Here is a 14,160-nt window from a genome sequence, read left to right as displayed (position 1 = left end):
AAAAAAAAAACCCAGAAAAACATTCCCATGTTTTCATTTGATTTTAAATGCGAACAGCCATATTCCAGCCTTCACATGCTCATAAAGCTGGTTAACAGTCCAGAAAGAAAAAAATAATTTTGTTTTAAATAATGTTCACCGTCCACGTCTTAATAGTCTGGACATTGAAGCATTTTTCATTCAGAGTAATGATCTCCAGGAGTAAAAATAATATAATTATAACTGAGCTACTTGGTCAGCTAAATCACAACCAGAAATGCACTGGTATGTATTTCATTCGCTGTGTCAAAAAATCTTCATTCTGGACCATCAACGTAGCACTAAATTTTGATCTGTCATTGAAAACAGGTCGCTTCTATTTCTGGCGTACAGCATGGTAACAGGGTACGGCAATTGGTAAAGACAGCTAATATTTCACATTAAATCTCCCCACCTGACCTTCTGAATCAAAAAAGGAGAGACTCATGAATAAGGAATTATTATATAAACATCCCCTTTACTTCTTAAAAAAAAAAGTCTCTTAAGCAAAAGCATGGAAAGAAAGGTCAAAATTCTTGGGAAGAACCGTGTCGTTGGGCAGGATGACCACCGAAGACCAAAGAAGGATATGGGTTACATCCCTGAGCCGCTTCCTCTTAAAATCATGAGTGCGAGCTCTAGGGGTCTAGGTGGTGTTGGAACCGAGTCTGAAGAAGCATTTCCACTGAAGGAATGCAGGATGAAAGGGCAGGCCATCTACTTCGCACGTGGCCTCGTTGGCCCCTTCAAGTCCACAGTCATTAACAATGAAGATGCATACAGGGGGATGAACACTGTAGAAGGAAGCCCATCTCCTGGGACTCTCTTCTACTAGCGTGTTTGGAAATCACTTGTGGATCCATATTGAAGCCACGCTTTTGCCTTCCTTTTAGCTCTCCTTCCAAGAAAACTTTCGGAAAAGCTTTGCACCTACTTCCACCTCCTTACCCCAACTCAATCCTGGGGACAGTGACCCTTCTGTGTGCTCCTACCGCACCCTCTGGTGACCACCATCCTCACACTCACCGTATTGCGTGAAACTACCTGACAGGCTTTCTCTCCGACAAGGCCTGCCTTCCTCACTGGGGAGTTATATAATGTAGTTTACACCTGGATCACCTGGATATTGCCCAGAGAGTCTGACTTAATTGATCTGGGATGGAAGACCCACTAAATGAAGGCACCTGGAGTTTTAAAAGCTCCTCAGGTGACTCTAATATGCCGGGGATGGGGGGTGGGGGCCTAAGAACCACACCTGTGGCTCAGCTTCCCAAGGACATGCACTGTGGCCAGTTCACCCTTGATTCCTCCACCCCAGGCAGGCCAGCCGTGGCACCCAGCCCAGAGCCCGCTCACTGCATATTAATGAGATTAACTACAAGGTGGCTGCCCAATGACTGAAAAAGAAAGTGCAGATGAAGAGAGGAGGGGCATTTGGCATGGGCTCGTCAGTAACAGAGCTTCTCAAGTTTTTAGTCTGCGTCCGAATCGAGGGGAGGGCCCTATGACAGCTCAGACTGCCGGGCTCCACTCCTAGGGCTTCTGATCCTGGAGCTTTGGGCTGGGGCCTGAGAATCCACATTTCTAACGGGCTCCCAGGTGGCGGCCTCAGGACCCCATCTCCAGAACCACTGCACCGAAAACCACCAAAGCTGCCTAGTAATCTCAGGCGACCCACAGAAGCACGTGACAACCCAGGATGCAAAGCATCTGGGTTGTGTGGCCAAGACAGGCCAAGACAGTAACACTGTGGGAAATGCCACTAGGAGGGACAGCACAGGTCTCTAAGCCTATCTGATTGCTCACCACAGTGCCACAGGCCAGAGCCCAGCAAACCGCCCCCTCTGGACTCCCAACTCAACTGACAAGCTGTAAATTTCAAGGCTTACGCCGCTGAACCATCTATCACGTGCTCACTACCATTCCAAATTAAGGTATAGCCAGTAAGAACAATATAATGCCATCAACGTTTAAATAAAAAATTACAGAACACTTTCCTAGAAATAGGCCCAAGATCAAGTTTTCCCAGAGCACCCGTGGCAGACTTAGGCCAGAAGACAAACCCACGGCTGCTTGTTAAATCAACTCAAGCACTAGATTCTACAGCTGTAAAAATACAGTGGTTTAAAATCCAAGTTTCTAATAGCCACCCAAATAGATGCTGTACTAGAATTACTTAAAACTCGCTCCCTTTCCCTCTCCAACTACTCTCAGTTCAGAAATTTCTTTCGTAAGAGACAAAGGTAAGGAATAAAAAAAATGCCCAGTGCATTGGGTTTTCCCACAAGTGCACTGGTTACTGGTTCCCAGAAACGGGAAGAAGGAATTATCGCCAACCCTTCCCATTGCTCTCCAATCACGTGAGCCACAGAACAGCAACACAAAGGGAATTGTGACCCTAACCAGCCAGGGCTTCTCTCTCCATATCTAGTNCCCCGCGCAATGACTATAAAACGGCACATGTACACACAGCCACAGCAACATCATGGCTCTATGAAGTGATGTAATGACCAACTGTAATGTGGGATCCTGGAACAGAAAAGGGACGCGAGGTAAAAGATGAATAAAGTATGAACTTCAGTTAGTTATCAATTCGGTTCATCATTGTGACAAATGTATTATAGCATTGGCAGATATTAGTCACAGGGAAAGCTGGGTATGGGAGTATAGAATTCTATACCATCTGTAATGTTTCTGTAAACCTAAAACCATTCTGGGGCCCCTGGGCGGCTCATTCGATTGAGCGTCTGATTCTGGATTCTGTGGGATCAAGCACCGCATGGAGCTCTGAGTGAAGCATGCAGCCTGCTTGGATTCTCTCTCTCCCTCTGCCCCTCCCCTGCTCTTGTGTGCTCTCTTTAAAAAAAAAAAAAAAATCTACAACTATTCTAAAATAAAGGTTGTTTAAACAGATTAGGGACTGCTGTCCTGAGTGAGACATTCACAAGATGGTAGATGCACAGGTGGGTGTCTGAGTTATTTTCTGTATCTTTAAACTATGTTTGAAAGATTCCACAATTTCAAATATGTTACATTTGGCAACCATAAAAATTATACGTACACACGCGTCCGGACCACTGTTTGTTCAGACAAACGGCTGTGTTGGAAGCAGGCCTGAAACCCAGGCCCTCATAGACAGCTGTCCCGGATCCTTTCAGTCTGCGCTCCGTGTGGACCACTGGCTCTGTCGCCACGGAGGGGACACCGCCCGCCCCACACCTCAGGACTATCCGTGGAGGAAAACCGTGGAGGACGTGAACTTGGTCCCACGTCCTTCCCCCGCTCCGGTCTCTGCCTGACCTCTCCCACTAACCACCGTTCTTCCAAACTGCTGTCATCCTCATGTTCTTCCGGACCTGACGCCGGGCTAGAGCCCTGTTAGCTGAGGGCTGCCTTAGGATGCTACTCCTCCAACAGCAGTGGCAGTTTAGCGAGGGCAGGGGAAGCCCCGGAGCCCACGGGAGTGGACTGAGCGGTGGAATTTCACAGCACTGTGATGGCAGAGGCCATCTGTGCCTTTAGACCAAGCCACGTGGGTACTCCCTTGTACCTTCTTTTGCTTCACCGCAGCCTGCATTTGGTCAGGGGCAAAACCCGCGCCCCTTGCCGTGGGGGCCTCTCTGAGAAATGATTCCATGCCAGTCCAGAACTCCTGATGTCGCAGAAACCAAGAAACGTACTGGTTCTCGCATTTTCCGACCTCAGAAGGGGTTAGAAACAGGCGGTGAACCCGCCAGGATGGGAACGCAGGGGAAAGGGGGCCGAGAGGCCTGGGCAGAGCCCATACACTGCGTTCTAACCCCTGGGATCGCGGACGTTCCCGGCTGCCCACATGTTCCCGAGGCTGGCTATTTTCGTTCGGCTCTTCTAGCGCCAAAACCAAGGAATGTGTGTGGCGGCCAGCCTTCCCCCGACACCTCTGCCTTGGGCCTCGCCCAGACCAAATGAGTGAGGATGGAGGAAAGGGGGGAAAGGAACATCATTTGGGAGTTCAATAAAGAAAACTGAAACCTTACTGGTCTCTTCTCTACCCCACACAAGTCAGCATTTTGTACCTACTGCTTCCTCTCTCCCCTTACCTGTGCCATTATCCCACTCTGAGCCGTTTTCTCTCCCACCCCACAGCGGAGTCAAACCCAACCTAGCCCGCAAGGGCCCACTAGAGTCCTAAATGCAGCCAGGGTCTCTGCTTTCTTTTATCCCATTCATTCTTTCACTACGAAATATTTATTGAACACCTACTGTGCGCCAGGTCCTGAAAATCCGTTCAGTGTGGAGCTCACATTCTAGGAAGGGAAAGCATCAACGAGGTAAGAAGAGAGTACATGCTACCGTGTGTACTATGTCAGGAAGCAGCTAGAACGGAGGTTGGGAGGCTGGAAGGACAGTCCTGATCTCTTCATTGGCATTCCGAATATACCATTACGTAACCTGGTTAACGACTCTGCGTTGCCTCTCCAGCCAGACACCCTACGTCGAAGAAGGCCAGGGGCAGTTTCGGGCGTCTGTGAGCCCAGCGCTGTGTATTCTAAATGTGCAGCCAATTCTGTTGAACGAAAGAATTTCTAGAAAGCAGATGATTCCTATTTTCGAACCTTAGCACTTCTGGCTGCAAAGGAAAGTCAGGCGATGAATCGGTCTCGGTGGAGGCACGTGCGGTGAGTCACTGGCGCTGCACGTTCCTCCCTCCTGAGCACCAAGTGGGACATTGAGTCCCCGGTGAAGGGGCCAGCTATGATTCCTGCCCTCACGGCGGGTACGTTTTGGTGGAAGACAGCCAAAGACAGCAAATAGGGAAGCATTTCAGCATGTGACCGTTTCTTTGAAGGGCACAGGCTGGAAGATGAGAAGGGCAGCAGGAAGGAGGTCGGGAGGGTTGTCTGGAGAAAGGGGGTGGATGACGAGGACCCAGCCGGGCAAAGGGCAGGGACGGGGGAGCGAGGCTCCGGGTGGAGGGCCCCACACGGGCAAAGGCCTGGAAGAGGGAATGTGCTGAGTGTGCTCAACGACCCGAGTGGGTGCGGGGCCGGGGCCCGGAGAGGGGCGAGGGCCAGCTTACCCAGGCCCTGGGGGCACACCGAAGACAGCCTGGGTTTTAGGTAAGTGCCATGGGAAGCCACAGAAGCAGGGACAACATGGGATTTATGTGTTTAGAAAACTACTCTAGCAAGATATCCTCAGAATCAGGGTGACCATATGTTACTGTTTGTCGGGGACAATGTCATTTTATTAATAGCATCCCGTTTCATTCTCCAAAGTGTTTGCAGATCAAAAAAATTTATACGGCCATCCTCTCCAGAAGTCGTTATTAAAAACACTATTTTCTTTTTTAAGAGAGAGAAAGGGCACAAGTGAGCAAGGGAGAGAGAGAGAGAGGATTCCTCATGGAGCAGAGAGAGAGAAGCTGGGCTCACCCAGGGCTCATGTTTTACCCGAAGCAGGGCTTAAACTCATCAACTGTGAGACCATGACCTGAGCTGAAGTCAGATGCTTAACGACTGAGCCACCCAGGTGCCCCACGATTTAGTATCATGCAAAAGTTCATATTCTCTGGGCCAATCATATTCCCCTCAGACCAAACATTCACAGTAGGAGACACAAAATATCCTATAGTCTCAGGTTAAGCCTGTCCTCCAGCCACATAATTAGAAAAAGGGCCCCACTCTATTCTTGGTTTTTTTAAGAAAGGAAGAAAAGAAACTTCTACAAACTTCTCTCCATGATGTCGTCCACGTTTCCCGGCTGCAACACAGGGAGAACTTTTCCACGGATCAAATCTAGGATTTGCATGGCTCAGCTCGAGTCTGTCCTCACCCGATACGGACAAACGGGGTCAGTCCCTGCTCCCTGGACTGAGATACTGGGAGTCCTGTTCTCGAAGGAGCCGGCCAAAGTCACCTCTGAGGAGCTCCAGGTTACATAACCCCTGTTTCTCTAACCTCTCCTCTCAGGTCTTATTTTTCAAATGTTCAGTCATCCCTGTGGCTTCCTCGCCAAGCTCTTCACCCTGACACAGTGCTTCTAAAGTTATATTCCAGAGGCACTCTGCTATTTCCCCTCCCAGATCTTTCCAGAAGCTTCAGATCTGCTCTCCTGCACATCTAAGCCACGGACTGGGAAACTGGAGCCCGTCTGGCCATACCACGCTGGCCCTCCTCTCTTGCCTTCACCTGTCCTCGCTGCAGCAGACCACCTAAAGAGAGGATTAAGCCTAATCTTACCATGTCTGGTTTACAAAGGCGTGCTTGGGTGGCAACCTCTACCGACTTGGATTATCCCCCCTTCTCCTATTCCATTTCAGAACCTCAGAATGTCAGGGTAGAGGCCACCTGAGCACCGCTCTTTCCATTGATCAGATTTATTTCAGGCTGATCCAATAAAGAGCCCACAGGAGGGCTGGCGCTCGCCCTGGACTGGAGCTCTGCTCTCTATTTTGCCAGCCCTCCACGATGACAAGGAAACGTCACTGCCTTCTGATTGTTTTCTATCGACCTGTGTATCCACGTCTCTTCCTGTCTCCTTCCTTGACCTTATTTTGCTTCTTGAGAGCAGAAAATAGATTTAATAGGGTCTTTGTATTCTTCACAACATTGTCTCTTCTGTGTGTGGCCAGGGCTTAACAGATATTTGCTGTCCAGGGCATTCACGGTTTCTCTAGGCTCTTCCTCGTTTTTGAAATGACATACACGGTTGAGCAAGAGTAATGTTATCGGCCTTTCGGTGGGCACAGGCTCTGGGGACAAACAGACCTGGGTCCAAATCCAGGCCCTGTCACTAGTTTACGAGTTACTAGGTAACGGACTATGGGAAAAAGGATTCCATCTTTCTTCATCAGAAAATAGGGGATAACCTACCTACTACCTCTCTGGGAAGGATAAAGAAGCACACCAGGGCCTCAGCTCGTGTATTCTTCCCTGAGCACCAGGTTCCCATCTTTTGCTTGCTTTGCTTAGTTTATACCAGCTCCTACTTTCTTCTCTCTAGGTTAAGCTTTCACAGAAAGAGGAGGAGGGAAGAAGAGAGAAAGCCACCCTCAACAGTACTATCACTCGAGATAGAACATGGTTTTCTCCCCGCATCCTGATCTACTTACAACTCTCCCTCTGACGAGAGATAAAACTACGCTCTCACCTAAATCCTTCTGGAAATTTTTTAAAGTGCAGAGAACGCCAGAATGGGGGGATTCCTGAGCTTATTTGTGATCTACGTAGGAGTTAGGAAAAGCATTTAAATTTAGAGAGGGTGCTAAGAAAACTCCTGATGAGGTGTGAGCCAATGGAAAACTGCACACGGAAAATGAACAGGAAAGGCAGTATGTGGGCTAATCCTGCAGCAGAAGGAAAGGGGTGAGGCAACCCCAGGGCCTTGACTGTGTCTTCCTGTTATGATTTATAAACTGAGGGAAGCCCCGCGGTTATTCTGCCGCTCAGCACTGATACCATACTGACATCTTGTGGCTGCAAGTATCATGACACTTAGGTGGCCCCAAAGCAAAACGGACCTGCGTATTAATATGACTACCATCTGTCAATTCTGCAGCATTTAGAAAACTTCAAATGTTTTCTCAACCACAGGCTCACTGTTTGCACACCATGGAAACAGAAGTGAGGAAAGGTAGCTGCTGCTGTATCAAGGAACACGTATGCTGGAGACACTGGCCTTCGGGCTCAGATGGTATACGTGCTGGTATTTCTAATAAATGTCACTGTTTGCAAGCACGTGCAACTCTTGGCCGAGCAGTGCTTCTTATCTGGCGCCTGAGGTTCAGGGTAGGAGAGTTACTACAACTTACTGGTTGTTTTAAAAGTGAAAGGCAAATGGCAGCTGGAGCTTTCAAATACCAACCCCCTCCCTCCCCCTTCCCCATTGAGATCTGAGAGAGGGAGGAAGGAAACAGAGAAAGAACCTGGTTCTTTGGAATTTCAAAATTAAATCTCTCTTTGCCACCAGACCCAAGGAGCAACCCGGTCATGGATATATGCCAGAATTCCTCCATCTTGCACAACCCCACGGCCCAAGAGGAGGAAGATGATGGTCCCGGTGGCAGAAAGAAAAGGAGAAGTGGAGAAAGGCCAGCATGGGCCAGGAGAGTTCTGGTGTGGGAGATACGAGGAAACATACACTGCTCCTGTGCAGTGTCTGTGTTTTAGGATGAGAGTTTGGGGCACGTAAAGATGGGCATAAAGGCGTTTACAGCAGAGTGGTTAAAGTCACGGGCCTGGGGACTCAGAAACACCAGGCCTCAATTCATAGGCCCCTTACTTCCTATCTATGCATCTGAGCATGTGACCCAAGCTCTCAAAACCTTGGTTTCTGTATCTGAAAAGCAGGGAGGGACACAAATTCCTTTCATTCGATAGTTCTGAGGAGTGAACGAAATAATATGCAAGGTGATGGCTCAGCACCCACTAAGGACACACAGATGATAATGATCATGGTTAGCAGGTGGAGGGAGCCGCAGGTGCAGCAAGACAGCCGCAAAAGCGGGAGTGAGTGTGAGCCTGGTGGGCTCACGATGGTCAAGGGCAGGAATGGGGGGCAGGGCCAGGCTGGGGGGACGGAGGGTGCTGAGCACCAGGCTGAGGCGCCTGACAAGTTCGTGCTTCCTCTGTGCTCCCCAGGTGTTGCCTGGGTCTACATCACCCAGCTTTTTCATCTCTGTACCCTCTTTCCCCAGAGGTTATTTCAGCTACTATTTGGGCTACTTGAGGGCACATGTCACAACGCACACAGCAGAGGGCCGTGTGCACAGCAGATGCTCGAAGAGCATCTGGCCTGGCGCCTCCCTATGCCAGGTCACTTTGGGCAAATGAATCAGGCTCTTTTGGTCTCAGGTTCCCCGTCAATAAAATATGAGTGAAGAATAGCACTGGACTCCTTTGGTTGCTGCGAAGATTAAATGAGATAATGAAGTGAAGAGACATGAGACAGGCTCAACGAAGGACAACCACTATCAGAGCCACACCTGCTCACTGTTACTTGCTATGAAATCCAGGTCCAAAGACGCGAGGATGTGCTTATTAGGAAAATCAGAGACAATTGCACACTATCTCCATACACATATTTTGTAAGGGGTTTGTTAAGAAAATTGGGTTATCGTCTAATTTTCCGCATTATGTAACTTCGCGGTTCGAAAGCACAGCTCCAGAAACACACCACGGCAGCCCTGCCGCCCTTAACTGCTTTTCCAGACCTACCTTTGCAAATTTCCACCAAAATAACGAAGTCAGCAGCACCTCATCCCAACCATCCTGACAAACGGGTTAATGATGTTCCATTAAGATTGTCTAGCCCCCAGATCTTTTCCTCACAAGGCTCTAATGATAAATAGGGCCCCAGAGTACCTTCTTTTATTTTATTTAAAAAAATTTTTTAAATGTTTTTATTTATTTCCGAGAGAGAGAGAGAGAGACGGTATGAGCAGGGGAGGGTCAGAGAGAGAGGGAGACACAGAATCTGAAGCAGGATCCAGCCTCTGAGCTAGCTGTCAGCACGGAGCCCAAGACGGGGCTCGAAGCCACGAACCATGAGATCATGACCTGAGCCGAAGTCGGACGCTTAACTGACTGAGACACCCAGGCGCCCCAAGAGTACCTTCTTTTAAAAAAGAATAAAAAGACATAATAAAAAGATGACACTACTGTAGAAAAAATGGGAAATGTAGAAGATTACAGAAAATAAAAGTTACCCATAATCAACTATCCAAGCATAGTTCCATTTGTGCACTCTGCTGTTTCTTTAATATGGAGTCAGTTTTATCTTTCCACATATTATAACCTAAAGACCTTGTTTAATATTTCACTCTTCATAAAAAAAATTACTGAGCACCCATTTAGTACATAAAGCTAGCTCAACACCAAGAAGTATCAGAAGACATGTGAGATGAAGCCCATGTATTTCTGAAGCCTGTGTTTTAGCTGAGGATACAAGACAACACACAGGAGAAATAAACAATGGTCTACAATAATGATCGCCAAAAGGAGTAGTAGAGACAAAAATGTCTGTAAGGGGCTCAAACTGAGACAAGATGACCATGGCCTCGCATGGTTTTGAGAGGGTTTCATGAAGGAAGACCTGAGTCCGACCATGAAGCACTACGATCTCAGAGATGATTTGGAATTGCTAAGGACTTCCACTAGTGTCCTCTCCCTTTCCCAATATACAGAATGATAGTTTCGCTGAAATCATTCCCATTGCCATGCCTCGCCTATTATGGACAGAGCTGAGCTCCCGCAAAAGCTAGGTCTTAAAATGCATAATTCCACAGCACTTTTTAAATTAGGTTTTTATGTGTGAGGAAAACTTGGAGCTTTGAGTGGACATCAAGAAGTTACTTGAAGAGTTTAGAAGTGAATTCTGAAATTCCAGATTCCTGGTATTTAAATAATATTCGATGCAAGAGCTCATATACACAACATTAGCGAGAATAAAATTTGCTAGATAGATGCAACCCTATTACACGTATGATTTTCAAGTTCGGAGCCACTTACCAACCTAACTTAACCCCTGGGGAGAGAATTTAATGATCAGCCCATCTTCAACCACTCATTCATTCAGAAAATACTCACACGTATTTCGGGGTATCTGCTAATAAGTCCATCATGGGGCTAGATGCTGGAGAGAATGGTGAAGGGAACCAGACAGACTAGTGTTCCTGCCCTCCGGGAGCAGACAGGTGAGTAAGAAGGTCTCTCTCTCTCTCTCTCACTCAAAAATGAATAAACATTAAAAACAAAACAAAACAGGGGCACCTGGGTGGCTCAGTCGGTTGAGTGTCCGACTTCGGCTCAGGTCATGATCTCGCGGTTCGTGGGTTCGAGCCCCGCGTCGGGCTCTGTGCTGACTGCCAGCTCAGAGCCTGGAGCCTGTTTCAGATTCTGTGTGTCCCTCTCTCTCTGACCCTCCCCTGCTCATGCTGTCTCTCTCTCAGAAATAAATAAAACATTAAAAAAAAAAACCACATAATGATATTCAAGTTCTATTCTGAGTCCACGTCCACACTCAGACTCTTCCTATGATATCATTTAATTATTCAAAAAGAAAAACAGGTCATTTGAAAATATACTAGCTCTGGAAAGCTGGAGGACGCTGTCTGTCAGCGAAGATTGGTCAAGAGCCCAACCTGGGGTTTAGGGTTCTACTTTGAAATCATACCCTCAACTCTGAGACCATCATTTCTGGTTTGGTGGCGTATTTCATCTTGGATGGCCCTCACACCACCAGATGTTGGACTTCTGTGAAACGGAAAGTTTTCTGGCCAAGTTTCTGAAACCCTAAATTCTAGACCAGCCTTCCACAGTGGCTACAGGTTCATGAGAGGTGGGGTGGGGCGGGGGTTACTCGAGCCAAATGCACACGGTTACTATTCCGAGCTTTGGCACCAAACTTCCCACAAGTGAGATGGGGTGGTTATATGTCAGTGACTCATAAGTATAGTGATATCACTTATTGTCCGAACCACAGGGACACCTCTCGGAGTGAAAGGGGACACTGTTAATAGTCACGCCAGGACAAATGTGTAAACCAGGTCAGGCCAGGACAAAACAGAACTTACTGTCACTGTCACTGGTCATGAGGAGCTCCTCTACCGTCTAGATGACAGCCAGTCAGGAGGCTTTGTTGGGTCTGGTCCCAAGCTTACAACCTCATCCTGTCGCCAACAGCAACAAGATACTTCTAAAGATGAAGCTAAGGAAAAGCTCTCCAAGGGAGGAATAAGTACGAAAAGCATTCCTCTCCGAAGCCCAGAGCTAGCCTGAACCACCTGCCCGAAGCCTTAGAGCCGGGTGGATGGGGGCAGTCTGTTTTTCTCACTCCCTCTAAAACTAGGGCCAAGAGAATATCGTTGCCCAGAGAGGGATACAAAGGCAAGAGAAGGGGAATGTAGCACCGATGCAAAAACTTCTAACCTTCCGGGCACCAAACTGACAGTCTGTGGCACTTGCAGCCCAATAAAAGTCATGATTTCGAGCCTCTATGAGCTCCTTCTCCCCTTGAGCCCCAGGTCCCTTCAGGAGACTGGAATGTCTCCAACGCATGCACGAGACGGATGTCGAATACTGTATCTCATGTAGGAACTGGATCAACAGCGCCAATATCATTAGTGTAATGATTGCCAGCACCATGCAAATGCTATTTTTTTAAGCATAAACAAACATTAAACAAACATAAATGGCCTTTATCATTTGTATATTTGTCAAAAGAATAATTCTCAAGGCGACTCACCAGCACTGAAACACCAAATATCCTCCCCCTAACACAGAACTCTATACCTAGTAGTCACTTACTAAATGTTCCCTCAACGGAACAGAACCAAATAAAGTCTTTTTCGAATGACCAACATTGGAAATGAGGACAAATGACTCCTGAATGCCGACTGGTTTGAAAGAGATGCCTCTAGAGCGGCTGAAGTCGCAAGGCTTACTATCCACCCCTTACCTCGGTTTTCCACTGCATCAGGTTAGAAATGGATTTGATTTGCTGCCCCAAGTGGGCTTCACACTTTCCCCCATATTTGCCAGTGTGTCTTTTTCCATTACCCATGTTTAAAAACAGACTCTTTAATTTATGAGCATTTAGGGCTGGTGAAAGTCTCCAAGCCCCAGGCTCAGCACAGACTCTGGCCCCTAAGTAGTAACAGCTGAGTGGGCTCATGTGCGTGCGTGCGTGCGTGCGTGCGTGCGTGTGTGTGTGGTGGGGACTGTCTCCTGTCCCTGGAGAAACAGTCTGGATGGACAGGCTTACGCACCCCATCCTCAAGCCCGTCCCTGCCGCTGCTCCACAAAGGGCACACTTAGAGAGTACTGTTGCTTCCATGGTAAAGCAGAAAATTCTCTTTCTTTGTGTGGGATGCCAGAAGAAAAACGGTTCCTAAACGCCCTGTTTCTGATCTCTAATAAGAGACAAAACATGTCAAGGACAATTCTTTACTTGCAGGTCTGTTTTGGTTATAAAAATATCCTATCTTCTGTGAAACGATATTGACAATAGGTGGTACCATTCATTTTTTTTTTAATATTTATTTATTTATTTATTTTATTTATTTCTAGGAGAGAGAGAGAGAGAGAGAGACAGCGTGAGCAGGGGAGGGTCAGAGAGAGAGGGAGTCACAGACTGAAACAGGCTCCAGGCTCCGAGCTGGCAGTCAGCACAGAGCCCGATGCGGGGCCCGAACCCACGAACCGCGAGATCATGACCTAAGCGAAAGTCGGACGCCTAACCAACTAAGCCACCCAGGAGCCCCTAAAAAAATTTTTTTAATGTTTATTTTTGAGAGAGACACAGTGAGTGGGGCAGGGTCAGAGAGAGGGAGACACAGAATCGGAAGCAGGCTTCAGGCTCTGAGCTAGCTGTCAGCACAGAGCCTGACACGGGGCTCGAACTCACAAACTGTGAGATCATGACCAGAGCCGAAGTTGGCTGCTTAATCAACTGAGCCACCCAGGTGCCCCTAGGTGGTACTGTTTCTTAAAGTCTTTTACTGACACAAAAGAAGTTAGCATGAGTATGTTGATACAGTTTTTTGGATAAAATTTTACTGGCCCATGAAATGCAAAAGTGTAGGAGACGCTGCCTCTGACTCCACGCCAGGGCTCCTGAAGAACAGGGAAATTGCAGGACGCCTGGCTGGCTCAGTCGGTAGAGCGTAAAGCTCTTGATCTCAAGGTTGTGAGTTTGAGCCCCAAGTTAGGTGTAGAGATTGCTTAAACAAATAAACTCAAAGAAAAAAAAAGAACAGAGAAATGGTAATGGAGGTGGAGGGTGTGGGGAAGAACACTTTTCCCTCAGGACTTCAATCCACGGCAAACATAAACCTTACACTGTAAAGAGGAAGGTGCGCAGCAAGGATGTCTTCAAGGACCTACCCTACAACAGGCTCTGTACTTACACGATCTCCGTTAATCCTCGTAACTACTCTGCAAAGCAGATACTGCATTTCCTTTTTACAGCTAAGGACTTAACGAGGGGGCATCAATGCAAATGACTCATCCAAGGTAATGCCATGTAATTGGTAGGAGGCTGGGATTCAGCCCCAATGCGTGTTTTCTTTCCCTACAGCATGGGGTGTGAAGCTGTGAGACAGGGGTGTCAGCCCTTGCCTGCACAAGCACAATAAAGCCTCCAAATTAATCTCTGAGTAGT

At 47.7% G+C, this 14,160-nt stretch overlaps 1 protein-coding gene across 2 annotated transcripts in view; it reads right to left on the bottom strand.

Moving 5' to 3' along the window:
* Window positions 1-14,160, bottom strand: part of JAZF1 (JAZF zinc finger 1) — a 231,090-nt gene that overhangs the window by 174,043 nt on the left and 42,887 nt on the right. The window contains exon 1 of one of the 2 annotated variants that reach the window (XM_077775404.1): window positions 6,240-6,275. The exons of the other annotated variant lie outside the window; for it this stretch is intronic. The gene's annotated coding sequence lies outside the window, so the exon portion shown is untranslated. Of the gene's footprint in view, window positions 1-6,239; window positions 6,276-14,160 lie in introns of those variants that run through there. 2 annotated transcript variants of the gene reach the window in all.

The sequence above is a fragment of the Crocuta crocuta genome, unplaced genomic scaffold (assembly GCF_008692635.1).
Source record: "Crocuta crocuta isolate KB4526 unplaced genomic scaffold, BGI_CrCroc_1.0 scaffold197, whole genome shotgun sequence".
Taxonomy (NCBI): domain Eukaryota; kingdom Metazoa; phylum Chordata; class Mammalia; order Carnivora; family Hyaenidae; genus Crocuta; species Crocuta crocuta.
Note: the sequence above shows the minus strand (reverse complement) of the source record. Positions and strands in the feature narration are given on the sequence as shown.